The sequence below is a fragment of the Alligator mississippiensis genome, chromosome 3 (genome assembly GCF_030867095.1).
Source record: "Alligator mississippiensis isolate rAllMis1 chromosome 3, rAllMis1, whole genome shotgun sequence".
In the NCBI taxonomy this organism is placed as follows: Eukaryota; Metazoa; Chordata; order Crocodylia; family Alligatoridae; genus Alligator; species Alligator mississippiensis.
Window position 1 is genome coordinate 170,671,136 of NC_081826.1, and position 20,412 is coordinate 170,691,547.

The following is a 20,412-nucleotide window of genomic DNA, read 5'->3' on the forward strand; positions in this document are numbered from 1 at the left end:
GTACGAAATGGGCCACATTCGATTTGGATTCGGATTCAGCCCAAATCGGGGACAGTGATTCAATTCTTGATTTGAATCACTGTCCCCAATACGATTCAGCTGAATACGAATCTGAAGAGTTGATGCTGATTTGGCCATAGACAGAGGTTTAAATGTTTTTTTCTACATACCTTGAGGTACCAGGTGCAGCTTGTGAATGCTGTGATGGTGGGGCAGATGGAGCATCCCACAGGAGAGGGGGGAGCCACGTGCTCAGCAGCAAACCCAGAAGTGGACCAGAAGTACTTCCGGGTCCGCCGGGGGTGCTCCCCGGCTTGGCGATCAGCCATGGGGGGACCCCAGGTGCCCCCTCAAACCCAGGAGACACCAGTCACTGAGCTGGAGGGGGCTTAACATGCTCCCCGGTGCATCCGGAAGTGGACTGGAAGTGCTTCTAGTTCACTTCTGGGTCTGCTGCTGAGCACCCCACCATCTCAGCATTCACAAGCCTCCTGGTACCTTGAGGTATGTAGAAAAAACATTTAAAGCTATGTCCATGTCTGAATCACTAAATCTCTCTGAATCAATTCAAAGGGTTCCGATTCAATTCAAAGAGATTAAAGGATCTCATGATTCAATTTGGATTTGGAGATTCAGCCACCAAATTGGGCTGAATCTCCGCCGAATTGAATCAGGGACCAAAGCTTCACATAGTCCTAATTCTCAGTACTTTGCAAGATTAAGTTTCTGAATATCACATAAAAGAAAGAAGGGAAAAAGCCTTGTATGCTGTGACCCATGTTAAGTTCTTCTACGTGTAATCACAGTTCCACTGAGGTCAGGAGAGTTGTATCAGGGATGAATCTGGTACCCTCTATTTCCTTTCACCAAGGCTAAATGGTTTCAGTCCCTGTGCTTCAGGAAGACATTTGGTCATTTTTAACATACGAATCAGAGACATGGCAGAATGAGGAAAGTCAATGGGGTGCTGTAATACCAGGTTACAAATTACACAGAAATGAATTAATACGTTGTAGTGGTGGGGGAGTGGCATTCTGCATCCAAGACTGCATTTCCAAATAGGGAAGGTTTTTTAACTGATAAGATGGGTACTATCTCTGTGGATAGAAATTCCATCAGTAGAACAAAAAAATATGCCTTGGGATATGCTATCAACCCCCAGACTAGGACAGCAGCAGCAAGCTAGAACTGCAGAGGGAGCTGGGAGAGGCTATGAAAGCAGAAAACACAGGGATAAATGGTGACTTCTATTAGGCCAGGATGCAGAGACCAAAATTCTTCATGTCATAAAAGATTGCTTTTTGGATCAATTAGTCCTGGAACCTACAAAAGGAAAGGCCATTCTTGACCTAGTCCTAAGTAGTGTAGACAAGTGTAAAGTGAGGCACGTGAGCAAAAATAACCCAAATTATTTCTACGCTATGATGGCCTCTGCATTAGCTGTTACTACACAGGAAAAAGATTTTTGAATCTTTGTGCTCGGTTTGCTCAAAACGTCAGCTCAGAGCTCGGAAGCTGTTAAAAAGGCAAGCAACATGTTAGGAATTATTAAGAAGGGGATTGTAAAACAAGCAAAAAGTATCATTATGCCCCTTTATAAATCCATGCTGTGTCCACACCTTGAATACTCTGAAAAAACAAACTAAAAAATAAATGTCAAGGCATGTACCTAAGGAATTTTGATTAAAAAGAAGGAAGTTAGAAATGTGAAACACATTAGAATTCCCATGTCACCAAAGTCTTTCTTTGGGGAAGCAAAGGGAAGTTTCAGAAAAACCCATACATTTTAAATTTCTGAGTGAGATGTCCTAGGCATATATAATAGAGGTAGCATAAAACAAACAGAACTCTGCTTGGTTTTAGTCTCTTATCCATGAAAACAAGTTCTGATGTCACTGAAGTCAGCAAAGGGTGCACCCGTAGAAGCCCTTCTGAATGCAGAATAAGTAATGTTAACTTTAAGGGTTCAATCATGAGAGTTTGAAATTTACCCACAAGCCCCGTTCTCTTCAATGGAAATTTCAACTGCTCTGTGTCATGACCCAAAGGGTATGATTGTGTGTGTGCTTCGGCACTGCAGAATTATTTCCCGCCACGAGGAGCTTTCTTTGCACGGTGCAATTCTCAGTTGCATAGAGAAAACCCCGGTGCAAAGGAGTTCCCGCCACCCGTATGTAAATTTGTGTCCCACTATTGGCTGTTTCTAAATTATTCCCACTTGGCAGCTAGCGATTGGCTTGCTAGCCATATAAGAGGCTTGAGCGGTTTCCGCCCAAGTTGGAGGAGGAGAAGGAGGACTTCACATATCGTGAAGAACTCTAAGAGCACTGTGGAGCTTAACAAATCCAGCATGTGCCTTAAGAAGGATACAGGGGCCTGATCAACCTCTAGCCTCTCCCCGTTGCCGCCTGATCCCTCGACGTACCCTTCCCTGTGTGCTCGTGGAGAGTCACCTTTTGGACTCTCATCGTGGTATCCAGCGCTCTGTCCAGGTTTAAGAGGCTTGAGTTTTCTACGGGTCTTGTTCGTGCGAGTTTTCTTTTCTATTTGTAACTGCAACTCAAGCAAGTTTTCCTGCCTGCACTGCGACCATCTACAGTGTAAGTAAAATAATCTTTAATCAACTGCTACACGTCCATGCTAAATTCTAGTCCACCGTGCCGAATTCCCCGACCCACATGCCAGGGCTGCTGGCCACAGCCCGCTGCGCGCCCCCGAAAGCCTCGGACCGCTCCCGGCCCGCACGTGGCGACGAGGATGGGATCTGGGGAAAGCACGATGGAGCTAGAATTAGTTAAGAACTGCCCTTGGCACAGTGGAAAATGCCAAGTAGAGAACTTCATGGAACTGGAGGTGCATATCGCTTACCACCAGGCGGGCGGAACGGGTGAGAGGTTTATCAGCAGACGCCTTTCGCTGAAGGGAGAAGAGGGAGCTTCCGAAGACGGAGCCCTGAGAGAGAGGGAAGTGTATCTTCACCCCGTGGCATTCGGGTGTATAATGAATAATGAGCGGGTCCTGTTTAGGCCCCTCAACACTGTGTCCCTCACCAGAGTCAACCCAGCAGGCGCAGTAAACCCAACCCTCACCCAGGAGCGTGCCCATTGCCTAAGATGTGCTCGGAAGAGTGAAGAACCGGTTCCGATTGACCGGTTCTCCCCCTTTATGGTAGCGTCTAGATTGAGAGATCGTGAGCTTCCATCCGAGCTCCGCGAAGACCTGGAGATGGAGGGAAGTGCCGCAGATGAGAGGGTGGCCCCAAAATGCAACAAGGGGGGAATGCTAACTGCAACTTTTTGTACTGTAACCGATTTAATGCAAAAGAATTTAAGTTTGAAAGCCCAGCTGCGTATGGCCGTTCAAGTGGTCAAAGAAGCGGCTGTGAAAGAAAATCTTGAGATGCCACACCAAGATGGCGCCGAGCAAGAGGGAGACCGCGTGGAAGAACCGGAAGAGAAGGGTGGAGCTTCGGAGGAACCCGCGAGAGTTCAGCCGGCGACACCACCCACCGACGCAGCGTAGCCTCCGGCGACCACGCCTTCTTGCCGACGGAAGGGAGAATCGAGAGGAGGAGTGCATCCGCCCCTCCTGCCTGAAACAATAACAACAGCAGCGACTCCCAAAGTAACAGATCAGCCTGTAGCAACAACCAGCCGAGTTGCTACTACCTATTACGCTCGCACCAGAACTGAACTGCAGGATTTGTGCAGAGAATCAAGAATCCAACCTGAAGAAACTCTAGCTGTGTGGTTGGGACGTTTGGTCGTGGAACTTGGGTCTGACCTGCTGAACCAGGAAGAAGCAAGCTTCTTGGTCAGACAAGCTTCGTGGAGTAGAGGATATGCCACTGACATCAACATAGTGGCATTTAACGTTCACTGGCCTATTCCACTGCCAGCGCTTGTTGCAGGACTGATCGGTCAAAAAGCCCACGCATGGCATGACGGACGGCCAGAACATACCGGCGCAGAGCAACTCATGCTAGTGATTATCGGAGTCTCGTACTGTGCCTGGAACCCCAGAGCACGTGCACTAGGACTGACATCACTCCAGCGAATAAGACCATGGCCTCACCGTCATCTACGAAATCCTGGAACCGTTACAGTGACCATTCACAGCATAGGTAGTTGTCTTGAGGTTTATGGGCAAAAGAACATCGCTGTCCTCTGGATTCTGCTTAACCCAATGGTGAGCCAACCCGTGAGTAATCTTTTGCATCAGTTGTCACGACTGCGTATCCTGATGGAGCCAAGAATATCTAGTGATCGGGAATGTCGACACCCGACCGAGGCTCAAGGCGCAAGACATTGCGAATCCGATCTTCCATCGTTGCCACAGAGAACACCAGAGGAGCAATACATGTTTAGATTTCTCCTGCAGCGTTCTGGACTCAATAAGCAGCAACTTCGGATTTTAGGGGACGCAGGCCAATGGTAACTGGCCTATGAGTTAGGTTTTCATTATCTGGAAGAACTGGATGACGAATCCTCCATGATTTCATCTAGTTGAGTGTGCAAGAGACGGTTGTCCAGAGTAGAGTTGTGTTCAAACACTTGTATTATATGTTTTAGAAATGATAGTGCGGTTCTATGTGAATTTTGTAAATATTAGTGAAATAACTGTTTTAAGAGAATTCTTTTCACAGATCCGGAATTCAGAGTGCGTGGTGGAGAGAAGCCCCAAGAAGGATAACATCATCGGCAGAAGTGAGGGCTTGACGCGCGACTTCGCCATGACGCCCACTGAAGCCCTGATCGTGCAGTTTTTTGTTATGAATCTGGTTATGTGTGTATGTGTTTGTGCCGGCTATTATTTAATTTGATCCCTGGAGGACGAACTTTTTATGTTAGCTGATTTTGTGTTTACCCGTTTAGTTCAACGCCCCGTTATAAGAGCTACTGGCGACCCGAGTGACAAACATGTGGTATAATTCAGCTGTGCCTTCAGCAAGGGGGGATGTCATGACCCAAAGGGTATGATTGTGTGTGTGCTTCGGCACTGCAGAATTATTTCCCGCCACGAGGAGCTTTCTTTGCACGGTGCAATTCTCAGTTGCATAGAGAAAACCCCGGTGCAAAGGAGTTCCCGCCACCTGTATGTAAATTTGTGTCCCACTATTGGCTGTTTCTAAATTATTCCCACGTGGCAGCTAGCGATTGGCTTGCTAGCTGTATAAGAGGCTTGAGCGGTTTCTGCCCAAGTTGGAGGAGAAGGAGGACTTCACATCTCGTGAAGAACTCTAAGCGCGCTGTGGAGCTTAATGAACCCAGCGTGTGCCTTAAGAAGGATACAGGGGCCTGATCAACCTCTAGCCTCTCCCCGTTGCCGCCTGATCCCTCGACGTACCCTTCCCTGCGCGCTCGTGGAGAGTCACCTTTTGGACTCTCATCGTGGTATCCAGAGCTCTGTCCGGGTTTAAGAGGCTCGAGTTTTCTATGGGTCTTGTTTGTGCGAGTTTTCTTTTCTATTTGTAACTGCAACTCAAGCAAGTTTTCCTGCCTGCACCGCGACCATCTACGGTGTAAGTAAAATAATTTTTAATCAACCGCTACGCGTCCGTGCCTAATTCTAATCCGCTGTGCCAAATTCCCCGACCCACGTGCCAGGGCTGCTGGCCACAGCCCGCCACGCGCCTCTGAAAGCCTCAGACCGCTCCTGGCCCGTATACTCTGCACTTTTTAAGATCAGACTCTCACTTAGCTGAAGAGTTCAAACCACCCTTGCTGCTTTTGGACTACATGCTTGAGGAGTTGGTTTTAAAGTATTTTGACAGAATGGTGTATTTACTTGATTCCAAGACAAAGGTTTTTCCAGCATTTAACATGGGGAGAAAAGCCCCTTATCTTGGATTTGAGTACAAGGTGGCAGGGGCACAGGCAGCTGCTGCCTGACCCCTTACCTGCCACATCTCCACACTGCTTACTCTTGCTTTGGTTCCAGCCCCACTCCAAACAGGGAAATGCACTTGCTCCGGCCCAATTATGGCTGAAGCAGTGGCAGAGCTACCACAAGCACCACTGCTACCAGGTTAGGCTGAAACCAAAGCAAACACATGCTCCATGCCCCAGACTGGAGTGGGGCTGGAGTCTGTCAGAGCACAGGTAAAGAGAGGAGACAGGCAGTGGGGGTAGAGGCAGTGGAGAGGCAGGTAGCAGTGAGGGTTGGGGAGATAGGGTCAATTGCTTGATGCCCCCCCATCACCTACCTCCCACTGTCTCCCCACCACCTGCCCCACTACCATCTCCCACAATGCCTGTCACCCTCCCTCTACCGACTGCCCCACCTGCCACTACTTTCCTCACTGTAGAGTGATTTAATTTAAGACAACCCTCTAATAATTAGAGTCTATACATGGAAAATTATAACAAATTTATAAATTTTCCATGTGTACAATCTGCAAGTATTGTTGAGGCTACCAGAATTTTCATTACAGGTGGAATGAAACTACCTCAACTTCCAAAGTTAGGTTGTGTTTACAGGGTTGACAGTGGGAATCAATAATAGTTGGAATTTCTTAACTGCCTTTTACAATCACTTTTCAGAGTAGGGTTTCTCTTCAAGGAGAGAAGAATCTCTCTCACATTACCAAGCAATTGTCCTCATGTGCTTTTCCCGTATCATCCTGCTGGTTCTCCTTGTTCTGCCTAATAGAGTAAGAGTATACTCTTCTGATCCATGGTGCACTTACTCAGCATATATCTTTCATCTTGGGTTTTTTTTTCATATCAATAGGTTTTACTTAATTCTTCAGTGTTAAATTTGTAAGTTATGGTTTTCGTGGAGATTTTGAATGTTTTTGCAAAAACTATGATTCATTTGCTTTTTCTTGATCTAAGATAATGCAAGCCATCTAGGTCAAAGGATTTTAATTCTATTTAAAAAATAACTAAATATATATACACAGATAGACAAACATTTATATTTATGGTATATTTCTATAACGTGTGTGTATATAAAAATAAGGTTTATTTCATGGTTGTGAACAATCACTAATATATATTTGACTGGCATACACACACATTTTCAGATAATTCCAATGAGTTATCTATGAAAAACAGAGGGAAAGAACTTAACCCCAATCCAGGAGTTTCAGGGAATTTAGCAATCTATCATATCACATACTGTGGGGACATTTCCAGTCTAGGAGGCTTTAGAATGGACTGCATTGGATTTGGAATCATACTGAAGATTAATTTTGAATCTGTCACACTGCAAGTGACAAATCTCCTATATCTAACTGGATTCAAAGTTGTGTATCTTGGATCATCACATATTCCCCTAGCCAACATAATAGGTCATATTCTGAAGCTAGGGAAATTTTATTTTGCACAAACCAATACTTTACCAGATGTTGACAGGATTACATGGACTCTGTATTTACCTAGCTATGATGATGCCTACAGAGTTGCTTTAATGAGATGAACATGAGAATTATCCAATATATTCTTTTTATAAGCTATGTAAATAGCAGTAAAGCATTAAACATGTGGAATGGGGACTGGCAACATCATCATACTATTTACATTGTAATAAAATCATAGGCATAGTAATAGAATAGCAATATGGTAGTCTGGTTAAGACTACCTCATTTTTCAAAGATGACAAATAATTCTATACTACCAGAAAATTGGATACGGAAGGGTTGAAGTTGTATGAATTAATACATTTTTTAAAATTTAGTGTTTTTGTGGAACGTGCTAAAACTCTCAAAGCAACTGTTCTAATTGTAGAAAATGAAAGTTAGTTTCTGTTGTTTGTTTTTCATCCTTGCTGCTCATCCAGACTTGGAAAGAAACATGTACATTCCCACAAGGGTATGGATTCTAGAATTCATGGGGCCACAAGCTCCCTTGTAGCATAACTTTGGCATAGCTGCTCTGAAACCATCCAGGTTACACCAAGTAATGTCCTGTAGGGCTCTCAATAGTTTTTCTTACACTTATGCTTCAGAGTGTGGCATGAAAGAAATGTAGTTTGCTTATTAAATGCATCTAAGTATTTTAGACAAGAGAGCAGGAAAAGGCTTATCAAGTCATCTTGTTCATCCCTCTGAAAATGCAAGATTGTTCCCAATGCTACGCTCTCTAGTGATTTCCCAGATTAATTAATGAAGATCCAAATAGTCTATTCCTGTTTGTCCTTAAAAAAGAGAGCTACAGATCTGTCAAAGGTTGGCGATTGCTGAGTCATTTTTTGTGTCATCTCTGATACTAGCTTTTACTTGAGAAAAGCTTTTGTTGGTTAACTACTGCTGCATAGCCAATGGAGCGAAGTACAAAATATTGGTGTTGTTTAGCCCCCAAAATAGTTACTGTAAAGAAATGTCTTGCTCTTGAATATAAAAAGAACTGAGGATGTAGGTCCACTTCCTAGTGGATGGGTGAGTGCATCGTAGTGGACCTACTTGTTGGCAGACTCAAAGACTAAGTACAGACAGTCCAAAAGCCTGAGGCTGAATTGATTGTCTTTGCAGGGTAGTCTAAACTGCAGAGATTAAACTAGAAACAATGGGATAGACATTAACTTTTGAGTCAGGAAATGCAGTCACATACCTGCAGTGGCTCAGGCCAGAAGCCAAGGAGTGCTGGAGCACGGCTCCCTGGCACATAGCCATCATGGGCTATGCATTCGCTTCCTCTTCCTGCTGCTCCCAAGGTCTACTGGGATTTGCAGTCCAGAATCACAGCAGGAGGACTCTGCAGGATTTCTCATCACTTCCTCTTCCTGCATCCAGGTGCCTCTGGGATTTGTAGTCCACAGTCACAGCTAGCAGTAAGTTTTTAGCAGGGCAAGGCAGCTCTGTACTTAGGAGAAGTAAAGTTTAACACACTTCCCTGGCTCTAGACCCCTCCCCCCCACCAACCTTTCTCCATTGGAGCAGACAGAACAGCCCAACCCAGGACTGGGAAGTATGCTGGGATGCCTGGGGAACCGGGAAGGGGGCTGGGACAGAAGTTTAATAAACCAGTTTGATCCAAATCAGTTAAGTCTGATACCACATTCAACCAGGTTTATCTTAAACCAGTTTCAGCCATTTTGAAACTGGTTTATGTTAGTAGTGCACATAGAGATTTTTTGAGCCAATACCATTGGCCAATTTTTAACGAGCCATATCAGCCGAAGTGGCCTGGCAGCTTGGAAAGCAACGTTCAGCTAGTAAGTCTGTTGTGGAGGAAGGGTTGAGGGAAGGGGCATGGAGTGGGGGCAGATCAAGGCCCCCACCATGAGGGAGGAAGTGGGGCTGGAGCTGGTGCCACCCTGCCAGGATTGGGCGAGGCACAGGACTGCAAGTGGGTTGTCCAGCGGTCATGGTGGGGGCTCCCATTGCTTCACACAACCCAGGAGAGCATTACAGGGGTGTTCCTGGATATGCATGTGGAGCAAGAGTGGGCTGCCACTGTGGGCTGGGGCTGGGGGTGGTGCTGGGCTCTTCCTGGCACAGGGGCTGGGCTGGGCTGTGCTTAGGGCAGGTAGCAGTGGCACTGGTGGCCAGGGAAGGCAGGGGCAGCACTCTTCCCAGTGGGGAGGCATCCAGGCTGTGCTTGGGAACAGGGGCTAAAGCAAATTTTGGGGTGGCTGTAGCCCCCTGCCCACAGCCCCCTTCCCAGCACTGCTGCCACCTGCCCTGAGTACAGCCCCTAGCCCAGCCCTCCTGCGGTGAAGAGATCAGTGCTGCCCCCAGCCCCAGCCTGCAGTGGCAGCTCACCCTCATCTCGTGTTTAGATCTGAGGGTGGTATGTGACCCCATACCCTCCTGGGGTGTACATACCAGTGGGAGCTACCCACTGCCCCCCCCTCCGCTCTCCAGATAAGCCGTTCATGGCTCTGCCTCATGCCCCACCCTGTCCTGCCCAGACTATGCAGTGACTGTCCCTGCCCCAGCCCAACTCTCTCCCTCACCATGGGGGTCTCATTCTGCCCACCACACCCCTTCCCACAACAGACTTACTAGCTGGACGCTGCTCTTCATGCTCTGTTGTGTTCTACAGCTGTGCACATGCACAGGGCATTTATCAGCAACGTTATCGGCCGCATCAGCCATAAAATGCTAATTACTGATAATGTCAATTTTCCTTATTTCAGTGCAGATAACATCAGTCTCATATTATATCAGTGCACCTCTAGTTTGTGCAATGAACTTCTGTTCTGTTCCAAGTTTAAACAAGTTTCTGATGGCTTACACCAGTTTATGTGTAACTTCTGTCCCCAGCCAAGAGGAATACTGAACAAATTATACTCCCACCTCTTAAAAGTAGTTCGCCTAAGTCAGGATTGAAGCACATTGCTGGGTAACTTAAAGAAGCCTATATTACTGCAGCCCATACTGCACCTAATCTGTAGCAAAATTAAACATTTCACCTCACAGACTCCACGATCCAATACTAAATTTAATGAAAAACTTTATTGGAATGATTATGTTGCTAAAGAAACATGCAACATCTAGAAGATTTAGTTTGTCAAGTTTTAAGGTAGGTTTTTCAGATTTTGATCCTGAAATAATGTTGGGTATGTATTTGTTGCAATTAAACTTTGAATAAAATTGAGTTCAGAGGATTTTTTGTTTTACGAATATATATTTTGCTTTTTGGTTCATGAAAGGACTGAGATGTACTTTAGGATCAGCCAACCATAATACTTATCCCACCACCTTCTACTGGATAGAATACAGCTGATGTATTTCATGGTTAATTTGTTACTGTTCTGGTATCCAGGAGCAAGGGGCCTGAAAGAAGAATGTTAAGTGCAGTGTGTTTTGATGATCCTCCTGATACTGTTATGAATCTAATAAGATTGGTTGTGTGTGTTGTGTTAAAAGCCCCAGTTCTTAGAACAGGTGATTGCCTGATAAATAATCTCAGCTTTCTTTTTTTTTCTTTTTTTGTGTGAAAGCAAGCACTTAGCTCTCATGATCATGGAGAAAAGCTTAAAAATTTTGAATCACAAAAGGATCAAAACTGGATTGCAAATAAAAAAGTCTGATATTTGAAAAAATAATCATGATTTTTGGGCCAGTTCCATAATTCTTGAATTATTAGAGTTGTCAATACCATAAGGTCTTCAGCTGACAACCAACCAAGTGAGGTTTCACCTAAAGCTAGCTTGTACTGTGGGCTGTGTTTTAGGGGCACAGTCTAACATGTTCCCACTGTCAGTGATCATTACAGTCTACTTAGGACATGAGACTGAAATACCGGTAGACATGAAAAAGCAGAAGAAACATTGGAGGTTAAATATTGAGTCCATATATTTAAGAGGAACTTTGGGAGGTTTGGGATATAAGGCATAATTGCTCTTTTTCTTGTGCTATTGCCTTCAAAAAAACCCCAAACAAACACAGTTTTGTTGAATGTCTATGAGGTGAAAAATCTTAGCTAATATTGTGTCATTAAAAACAGTGTAGGCAGAGTGGAGATACCATTCAGGTTTCCTTTTACTGCCATAAAAATACATTGTTATCAGATCACATTGATTTGCTCCAAGGCAAAGAGTGCATGTGAGTACATATAAGGCTATTGATGCTTTTCAGTCTTTAGAACATTTTTCTAATTAAAAAGGAGGGGAAGGAGAAATAGTTTGGGAGGCCAAATGCACCCAGTATAGTAATTGTCTGATGATAAGCAATATATTGTCTTAAAGATATAGCCATTATTTGATTTTTACTATATGCAGCCATCTGAATCTTATTGTTTAAAAATTCAGCATTAAGAGCAAGGTTAGTCAAACAGTCATGATAGCCACTTCATTTCAGTGAGTGGAATTCAAACATGCAGTTTTTGCTTCATGACTGGCTGAGCTTTATGTCCCTGCTACATGTTCCATATATGACACAATTAACTGGTTAATTGCAAAATAAATTTAGACCAGCCACACATGCAAAATAATTATGATATGATTAAAATGACTATCCAGTTATAAAAGGAGCCAACCAGCTATAAAATGAGTGCTTGGCAATGTGTAACAACTGTACAGCTGGTTTCTATTCAGCTTTAATTTGAATGTGTAGCAAGGTCCTCAGTTACATAGAAGGCCTGAGAATACTACATATAAAACCAACATCATGTGTGTAATGGACTAAAGTTTCTCTGTTATATTTTTATATTGTATCTTGGAGAAATGTGCCTAATAATCCCTTTCTACTTCTACCCTCATTACTTCCCTCTTACTGGTCCTTGTTTTCCCTTGTCCTTCAGACTTCCATTGCAGTCCCTCTGTTCAGACTTACTATTGTGCTTACCTGCCTGTTTGGGTGTCCCTTTGCTCTGCTAAATCCTTGGTGTCTTTGTTCCATGACACTTGCTTCTCTGTTATTGATTATGAGAGGGAACGTGGACCCTCTCAGGGAGGAGGACAGGGTGGAGAGGGTGGAAGAGGAAGCAGGGACAGGGAGGAGCAAGGAAGGACCTTGTGTTACTCTCAAGCCTGCTTTTGTATTGTCCTTCCCTCCTGAAGACCCCTGATGACTTCAACCATGGCTGTCGCTGGTTAGTTGTCTTGCTGTGGTCACACGTCCACGTAACCTTCTGGGCCTTCTCTTAATTTGGTGGGTTCCCCCAAAACCGGGACTCGGGTTCCCTGCTCTAGGGCCTTGTTAGCTGATGTCACTTTATCTCATGTTATGGGCAGTGTAGTACATACTCCCTCTGCTTCCAGACTGTTTTTCAGACTGTGTGTTCTTGTTGGCCTTGTTTTAGACAGCCTGTCTGCTTCCAAGGCTATGTGAAACTGTGTGTGTGAGACCCAGACTCAATTAACCTGCAGAAATCAATTAACCCCTGCTGCCCATCTTGAACTGTTCTAATACATATATATATGCATGCCAATTCCCCAAAAGCAAACCTTTAAAAACCATTTCTAAGCCAATATGTGGGTGACATTACATTTCTACTTAATGTCCCCTCTTTGAAAGTAGTTGCTGTGAGGTGCCTAACTACAAAAAAGGCTTGAGGAAGAGGTTGCAATGCAGGCTGCATGAGAAAATGTTGAAGGAAGTAGGTATGCTTAATTTGGAGAGAGATAGATCAAGGGGAATATGGCAGAATTTTACAGATGTTTGACAGGCATCCCTAAAGAAGGGGGTAGAATTATGCTCTTGCCATGAGGCAGTGTACTTCAAATACTGCAATGCAGATTTATCTCAAATCTCTGTGGGAACTTCATTAGGAAGAGGTGCTTGATGTGCAGGCCGGGCCCCGATCCCGCCGCCAAGTGCGAATCGGGAGGGGCGATCCACGGCCCATCTTTGCGCACGCGGGCTGTGGCCAGCAGCCCAGGCACGCGGGGTCAGAGAAAACCGGTGGTGAGCTAGAATTAGTCACAAACGCGTAGTGGTTGATTGAAAAGATTATTTACTTACACCCAAAGATGGTAGTGGTGTAGGCTGGACAGTTTTCCAGGTGCAGCTCCGCTTAAATTCTCGCTGGAGGACTACGACAAATTCTTTTCCACGGAGTTGTTTAGGCTCCGCGGGTTCGGCAAGTCTTTCCCACGGAGTTGTTTAGGCTCCGCGGGTCCAGTTCGGTTCCCTGGTCCCCCGGAGTTGTTTAGGATCCATGGGTTCAAAAATTGGGTTTACAGGAAAGGGATACGTCTTGGATTGCGATCGGCGACAGGGAGAGGCTAGAGGTGGTTCATTCTTTTGTTTCCCCTCCGGAGTAGTTAAAGCTCCGTGGGTTCGATTGTTAAGCCTCTATTGCCTGCTTGAGAAAAGCGTTGGGTCCGTAAGGATCCGCAGTGCTTAGAGATCTTCACACTGGGTGAAGTCTCCTCCTCCTCCTGGTGGTGTTCATGGAGTCCTCAAGTTTTTCTTTCTCTCTCCAACTTGGGCGGAAACTACCCAAGCCTTTTGTATGGCTAGCAAGCCAATAGCTAGCCGCCACGTGTGCCTACATTTAGAACCGGCCAATAATGTGGCGCGAATCTAAATACAAATGGCGGGAGCTCCTTTGCAACATGCATCACTAGTATGCAAAAGAAATGCACCCTGCAAAGAAGCTGCAAAATGGCGGGAAAGCCTTTTGCACCCAGAGCTCTCCTCTACAACAGAGAACTCCATCATGCAAAGAAACTGTAATTTAGGCGGGAATATAATTTAGCATTGCCGAAGCATACACAAACAAAAACCACAACTTTGGGTTGTGACACTTGACAATGGAATAAGTTTGTAGCAGAATTCATAGAATCTCCTTCATTGGAGATTTTCAATAGATAGATTTTTTTATAGGTTAGGAATAGTGCATGCTGCATCTGTTCAAGGAGTTCAAATAGAAGACTCGTGATGCCCTCCCTTTGATTGTATGTAAAATTCAATGGCAAAAGGATTTTGGTAAATTAAATAAAAAAAAAAATGTCTGTTAAAGCAGGTTATGATATGAGAGTGGCCTGGCTGCTATATAGATATTGCCACTGAGATTTATACTGTCAGTGGACTGGAGATTGCGCATAATTAGTATCAAGCACCTAAATTTCCAAGCAACCTTAATGTCACTGGAAGCCACAACTGAACTCCATTGATAGAAACCAGGGACAAAATAAATGCCAATGATGTGTTTTTTCTTCTATGTCTTTTCTTGATAAATGCCCAATATATCTACCAATTAAATTATGTTGTTTTAACTATCTATAACATAATTTAAATTCTGCAACACAAATGAGTGAATATTGCAGCAGGATACTTCACTTGTTTGTTTGTTTTTTTTAAATGGCACAGCCTTAGCATTCTGCCAGCATGGAAGGCCAGAGAAATCAATATAACCTAACTGACTACACATTCATTTATATCAGTAAGTGGAGCCACATTCATTTATATCAGCAAGTTTCTGGCTTTGCAAATGTTATCTTTTATATTTTGCCTTTTTTCCCTTCAATGTAAGTTATAGTGTGAAAAGTATATGTGATTGATTTATTTTTTTGATTGTTGGGTAGATTTACTTTTTGATTTGTTGGTTAATGTGGGTTTGTATGGTGTTCGGGTAGATTTTCTATTTAAATACATGTGAATAAATGAAAACCATGTGGGAAACCTACCAGGGAACACCTGAACGTAATTTCCCTCAGTTCTGCCTAGAATCCCATTTTTAGCTTAAAATTCCCTTTGGCTTAACAGTAACAGCTTTGTTTGAAAGAGGAGTGTTGAACAGGACCCTTTCAGAGAAGAGACCCACACCTATATATGCAATGAAGTCATGGAGAAAGGCAAATACTTTTTATTAATCCTAACAGTTTTAATAGATCAGTAAGAACATGGAAAACTAGCATGTATTCAGCAAAAACAATTTCTGTGAAGCATAGCTTCACAGACTCTAGCCTTGATGTTTATCAAGAAGCATTTATGGCTTTGTATACACAACTATGAGGTACTCATTGATTAAGTGGTGATGCCTCCTGGTCCTAGGACATGGTTGACTATTTTTCCATTAAAATGAAGGAATGTCTATGTCTTGCAGGTTCATTTGGAACAATTTGAATGCAGTGCCATGAGAAATGCAGTTGTCCATGACAGGTTGGGATTATCATGATCAAGTACTCTATTTTGACTTCATCCAGTGGCCAAGAGCTTCGTATAGTAGACAGCAAGGTTTGGACCTTTAATAATAGTGTACCAGGTAAGACTACTGAAATGAGTTAATTTATCAACTTCTCCTAGGGCTTCTTTGAAAGCAGTTGTTTATGGTATTATATATCATTGTTCTGTTTTTATATTTTGTACAGGTGGCTCTTTTTACTGACATCTCTTAGAGTGGTGTATATTGTTTGAATGAAACCTGTTATTCAGGTGTGATAAGGGAAGGCTTAAGATTCATGTAAGAAAGATTCAATCAAATTTTAATCACATAGCTCTGAACAACAGAGTAGAGCACAGGGGCTGCTCAGATGTTTTCATTTACTGTTTTTCATTTTCTCTTAAACTGTGGCAAAGTAAACACGTGTCTCTCCATACTATAGTTGCTACTAGTGTAGATTAGCAATCATATTTGTTCTTTAACTGCAAAAATCAGCTTTCCACAAGCACAGATGCAAATAGCCTGTTCAATTTCCTTCCCAAGCGGTTTCTGAATTACACTTTGTTTTGCTTTCTTTAAAAAGAAAAATATGTTTGCCTTATTGCAATGACAAAAGTCCAAAGGAACTGAAACCGTTTTTCCTTGCCCTTGTGCCAGTCAGAAGGAACTGAACTGACCTCAGTAGTCTTACACCAATGTGAAACCATTTGAAGTGAAGTAAAAAAGCCAAAGCATGTGTTGTATATCCTAGAAACATAGAATTCTGCATATACATGGACTTGTTTTGTACATAAGTTGGAATACTATATAATACTGTGGATTATTTCGTTTTATTAAGAGAGTCTGAAAAACCCTTTCTCTGAAAAGCTGACATTTCCCTTTGGCACCAGGCTAGGTTATGTCCCCACTCATGGTAGATAGTCAGTCAACTTTGACAACACATTGATGCAATGGGAGTCAATTGACACAACTAAACATAACCAAAATTAAGTCTGTGTGCTGACTTAAAACACATGTTTAGGAGGAGCTGATTTACTCTTTATTTCAATTTTTGTATCCTGTTGTATTCCTTCTCCTCCCTGCTGCATCCCACCCAGGTTAAGGAGTTAGCTGGACCAAGATCTAGAAAAAGTTCATTAGCATAATGTCATAAATAAAGTGCTGAACTGTTTAGTGATGCTACTGTCTTGTTCCCCTCCAGATGTAAATGCCCACATCTGTTAATTATTGGCTGAAAGCAATCATAGTCATGGCTTGATAGAAGGAATTAGTTGTGATTCCATGTTAGTTGTAATTCCATTCCCTCAGTACTATATATTTTTGCATTCAAAGATATATTGCAGAAGAACTATTTTTGGAGTAACAAACAGGGAAAACAGAACCCATCACTGCATCAGGGATACAAAACAATAATTACAGCAGTAATCTTTGTAAATGTGATTATGAAACCATCACTTATTTGTACTTCCTATCCTCTGAATTGAAAGCTAATTATTTAATGAATATATTTGTTTCAAGTATTTTCACCAAAGCAGTGCTGCATGCATTACACTTAGTTACCTTGGGAGGCTCATATGAAAGGGAAAAATAAAGGAAGAGTAATGACTGAAATAATATGACAGATCATAGTTTAGAGATTAAACAGTATTGCCACTGGAAATTCCTGTGGGACAGAATTAAGGAAGTTTATTGTTTTGAAGTAAAACAAAACACTTTCTGTTCAGACAACAGAAGCCATGTACTCGTCTGTATCTCTTGTTTTAAGGTTACTTTATTTTTGGTAAATTTTAGGCTCATAACTTGTCTACAGTAGGTTCTTTAATCCCAGTGCTTTATCTGCTTTGAGAAACATGCTTGTGAAATAGTATTTAAAGAAAAAGCAGCTAAAAGGATGTGGACAGTGTGAAGCCATGATTTACACTCTAAGTTATGATGTAGGTTATATGAACCATATATTGTGTTTACATAGAGATGCACTGGATCCACCTCACAAGTATCCCATTTCACTCCCGCCTTGTCTACACTGTAAGGACAAAATATTTAAAATTATACATGTAAAAAAAAAAAAAAAAAGAATTTAAAAGCCTGAAAATGTGTGACATCTTGAACTTAAATAGAAAGCTCCACTTGTCTTCTATTTACTCTTCCTTTCACACCATCCCATATGTTGCATGGTGTTAGCCCTACACATGTAAATTTGTGTAGGAAGAGGACCACTCCTTTCACACTGAAATTAGGGTCCTTTTATAACCTGTAGGTAGGTCTGATTCTTCCTGATGGATCTGTTGGCCCCTGCTATCCCATCATTTATCCCCATTCTTTTGTAATGATGTTGAAAAGGAAACCATGAAGATCTGGGGGAATTATACACTCCCAATCAAGCTCCTTGTATCTTCTTGTGTGTCTGAACAACAGTTTTCAGTAGTACCAGGATCCTGTGCATCATGAAGAACTGGGCACCAGCTCAGTCCCTGACTGCACATCTCATATATTTTTATAGGCAAGTGTTCTCAGTGATTGGGGGCTTACATGAACTCCCCAAGCAGTCAGGTTTACAGAGTTTATTAGTTTATGGTTTTTTTTTAACATGGAAATGTTACTGTCTGTTGTATAACTTCTTTTTTAAAAGCAAAATCTGCTAGTGTTTCTGAGGTTAAGGTTCTGTCAGGGTGTTTCAAGGCTATTTTTTTAGTATCTTATGATACAGTCATAAACATTTGCCCCATCTCCTAGCTGAGAATATTTTAGTTTTATACTGCATTAAATATTGCTGTGTACCCTTAAACTTACTCTCTCTTGAGAGCTCGAATAGAATATTTTACAATTTTAATGTGCTCTTTGTGTTTGGGCAATTTGGAATTTATTTATTTATTGGTATTAAAGAAAAACCCAAAAATGCCCTCAACATTCATGACAAAGAACATGCAGGTAGGCAAACTGGTCTCTATTTCCTGTACTTGCCCTAAGTGCGAGATGTGTTCTAGTTCTGAACACATGCGCTTTAATGCACGTTTACACATGAGTTTTAATGTGCAGTAGCCTATTTTACTGTGTGTTAGAACATCATGGCAAAAACCGTGCTAAAATGGCAATGTGCAGTAAAATTAGGCTACTGTCCAGTAAGCATCACTAAAAAAGCATGCATTTTTGCTACTACCGATTAGGGCAGCCTAATGTATATTTAGTTAGTACCTCACATTAGAGGTACTAAACTCAACACACAGTAGCAAAAGTGCATTAATGAACATGTAGATGCACCCACTAATTCATTATTAAATGCTTTTCTATGGTATCCTTCCATTAGGACTATTACGTATATGCAATATACAGACATATAGCATCAAACAGAGCTCACAGGGTGTGATATATGCATTAAGAGATGCCCAGACCTTTAAGTGCTTTAGAGATTAGGAAACAGATCAGTACAGATATGCAGAGGATTCTCTAGTCTAATATATGGGGGTCAACGTTTCTGGCATGTGTGCCACAAATTAGCCACTCCCTGAATGCCAGTGGTATCCCCTTCCTTTTTCTGATCTGCTGCTCAGCTTCTGCTTCCTGCACTATCTGCTTCTGTGCTGCCTGCCACCTCCCCAATCTGCCAACGGTGACATGCATGCCACAGGTTGACTACCTGTACTCATAACATTACAACATGATGATTGTTGTATCCTTCATGCTTCCTAAGTTACAATAAAAAAAACAGCTTCATTTTCCCCTCTAGGTATAAACTGCTACCACCTAACAAGTCTTAAACTTTTATACACCCATCCCTGACTACACACTTACAGTGTTAACTGAGTTTTGAAATAGAGTGCAGCTTTTAAACAGCCCCAGGTCCTGGAGCTCTATAATTATTCGAGACTCTTTGCCCATCTTTTTTTAAAGAAAGTCTCTGTTCCCTGTGGTTGTAAAGAAAACTTGAGAAAAATGTGTTCAGATAGTTCCCTAGAGGCTCAGAAACTAGAAAGCAAAGGGGTCTTGTGGGAGGATTATTATTACTGGCTATAAGAAAAGAAAAATATGGGGTCTTTAGAAGAGATGCTCTTTATTCCCCTTTGCAGTTAAATAGCAATGTGGGAGATGGTGTGGAAGTTCTTACTAACAGGTTCAAGATATGGATCTTGGATCTAGGACGGATTTTCTCACCACTCATCCTCAGTTGTTTGTTAGGAAAATAGGAAGGTGCCTGCCCAGCCAAGCTAAACAGACTAATTTGTGCTCCTCTAGTTCTACTTTGCCTGGAAAAAGGTACTGTTGACAGAGTGGAGGAGCACTGATCAGAAATTTTCCTGCATCTCAGCTATGTTTCTATCCACAGTGCTGGAAGCTTTACACAGGAGAGGGGCAAGCAAATCTGGATGTTGAATTGACCAAAATTATTCAGCCATATTCACATGACTGGGTATATCTGCTGCTCATATCATCTCAAAAACTGAATACATGTTTACATGATAAGTTGCAAGCACCATTGATCTCTGCACTCAAAACAAAATAAAACTTAAACAACAAGCTTTTTAAAAGAAACCCTTGTATAATGCACCATACTAGTCCTAAGCTTGTCCATATCCAGTGTATGCACCTCTCAAAAACTTCCTCAGTACTTATATTCTTGAAATGAAATCTCATAACCCTGTTCCTAAAATTTGTTTAATTTAAAAATGGGGAAGCTTCTTCACAACTTCATTTCTCTTTTGAGGGTTTTATCTCTCAGGCTTTATCCTTCTATTCATCATTTATCATCTCATCAATCATTACATTTCAGATCTTGAGCTAGTTCAGCAGGCAGAAGAAAAGCTACATGAAGAGAAAGTAAACATACTTGAGATCAACATGGTAACTAATACAACTAAATGAGCTATTACGAAAAATTATCTAGATGGCTTAACTAAGAATGACTCAATTAGGATAA

The 20,412-nt window shown here is 42.4% G+C and overlaps 1 protein-coding gene across 5 annotated transcripts in view; it reads left to right on the forward strand.

Moving 5' to 3' along the window:
* LINGO2 (leucine rich repeat and Ig domain containing 2) overlaps positions 1 to 20,412 on the forward strand; it is a 993,495-nt gene that overhangs the window by 679,330 nt on the left and 293,753 nt on the right. For all 5 annotated transcript variants that reach the window (XM_019490748.2, XM_019490749.2, XM_019490750.2 and 2 more), the window contains one exon: positions 15,444 to 15,602. The gene's annotated coding sequence lies outside the window, so the exon portion shown is untranslated. The remainder of the gene's footprint in view (positions 1 to 15,443; positions 15,603 to 20,412) is intronic.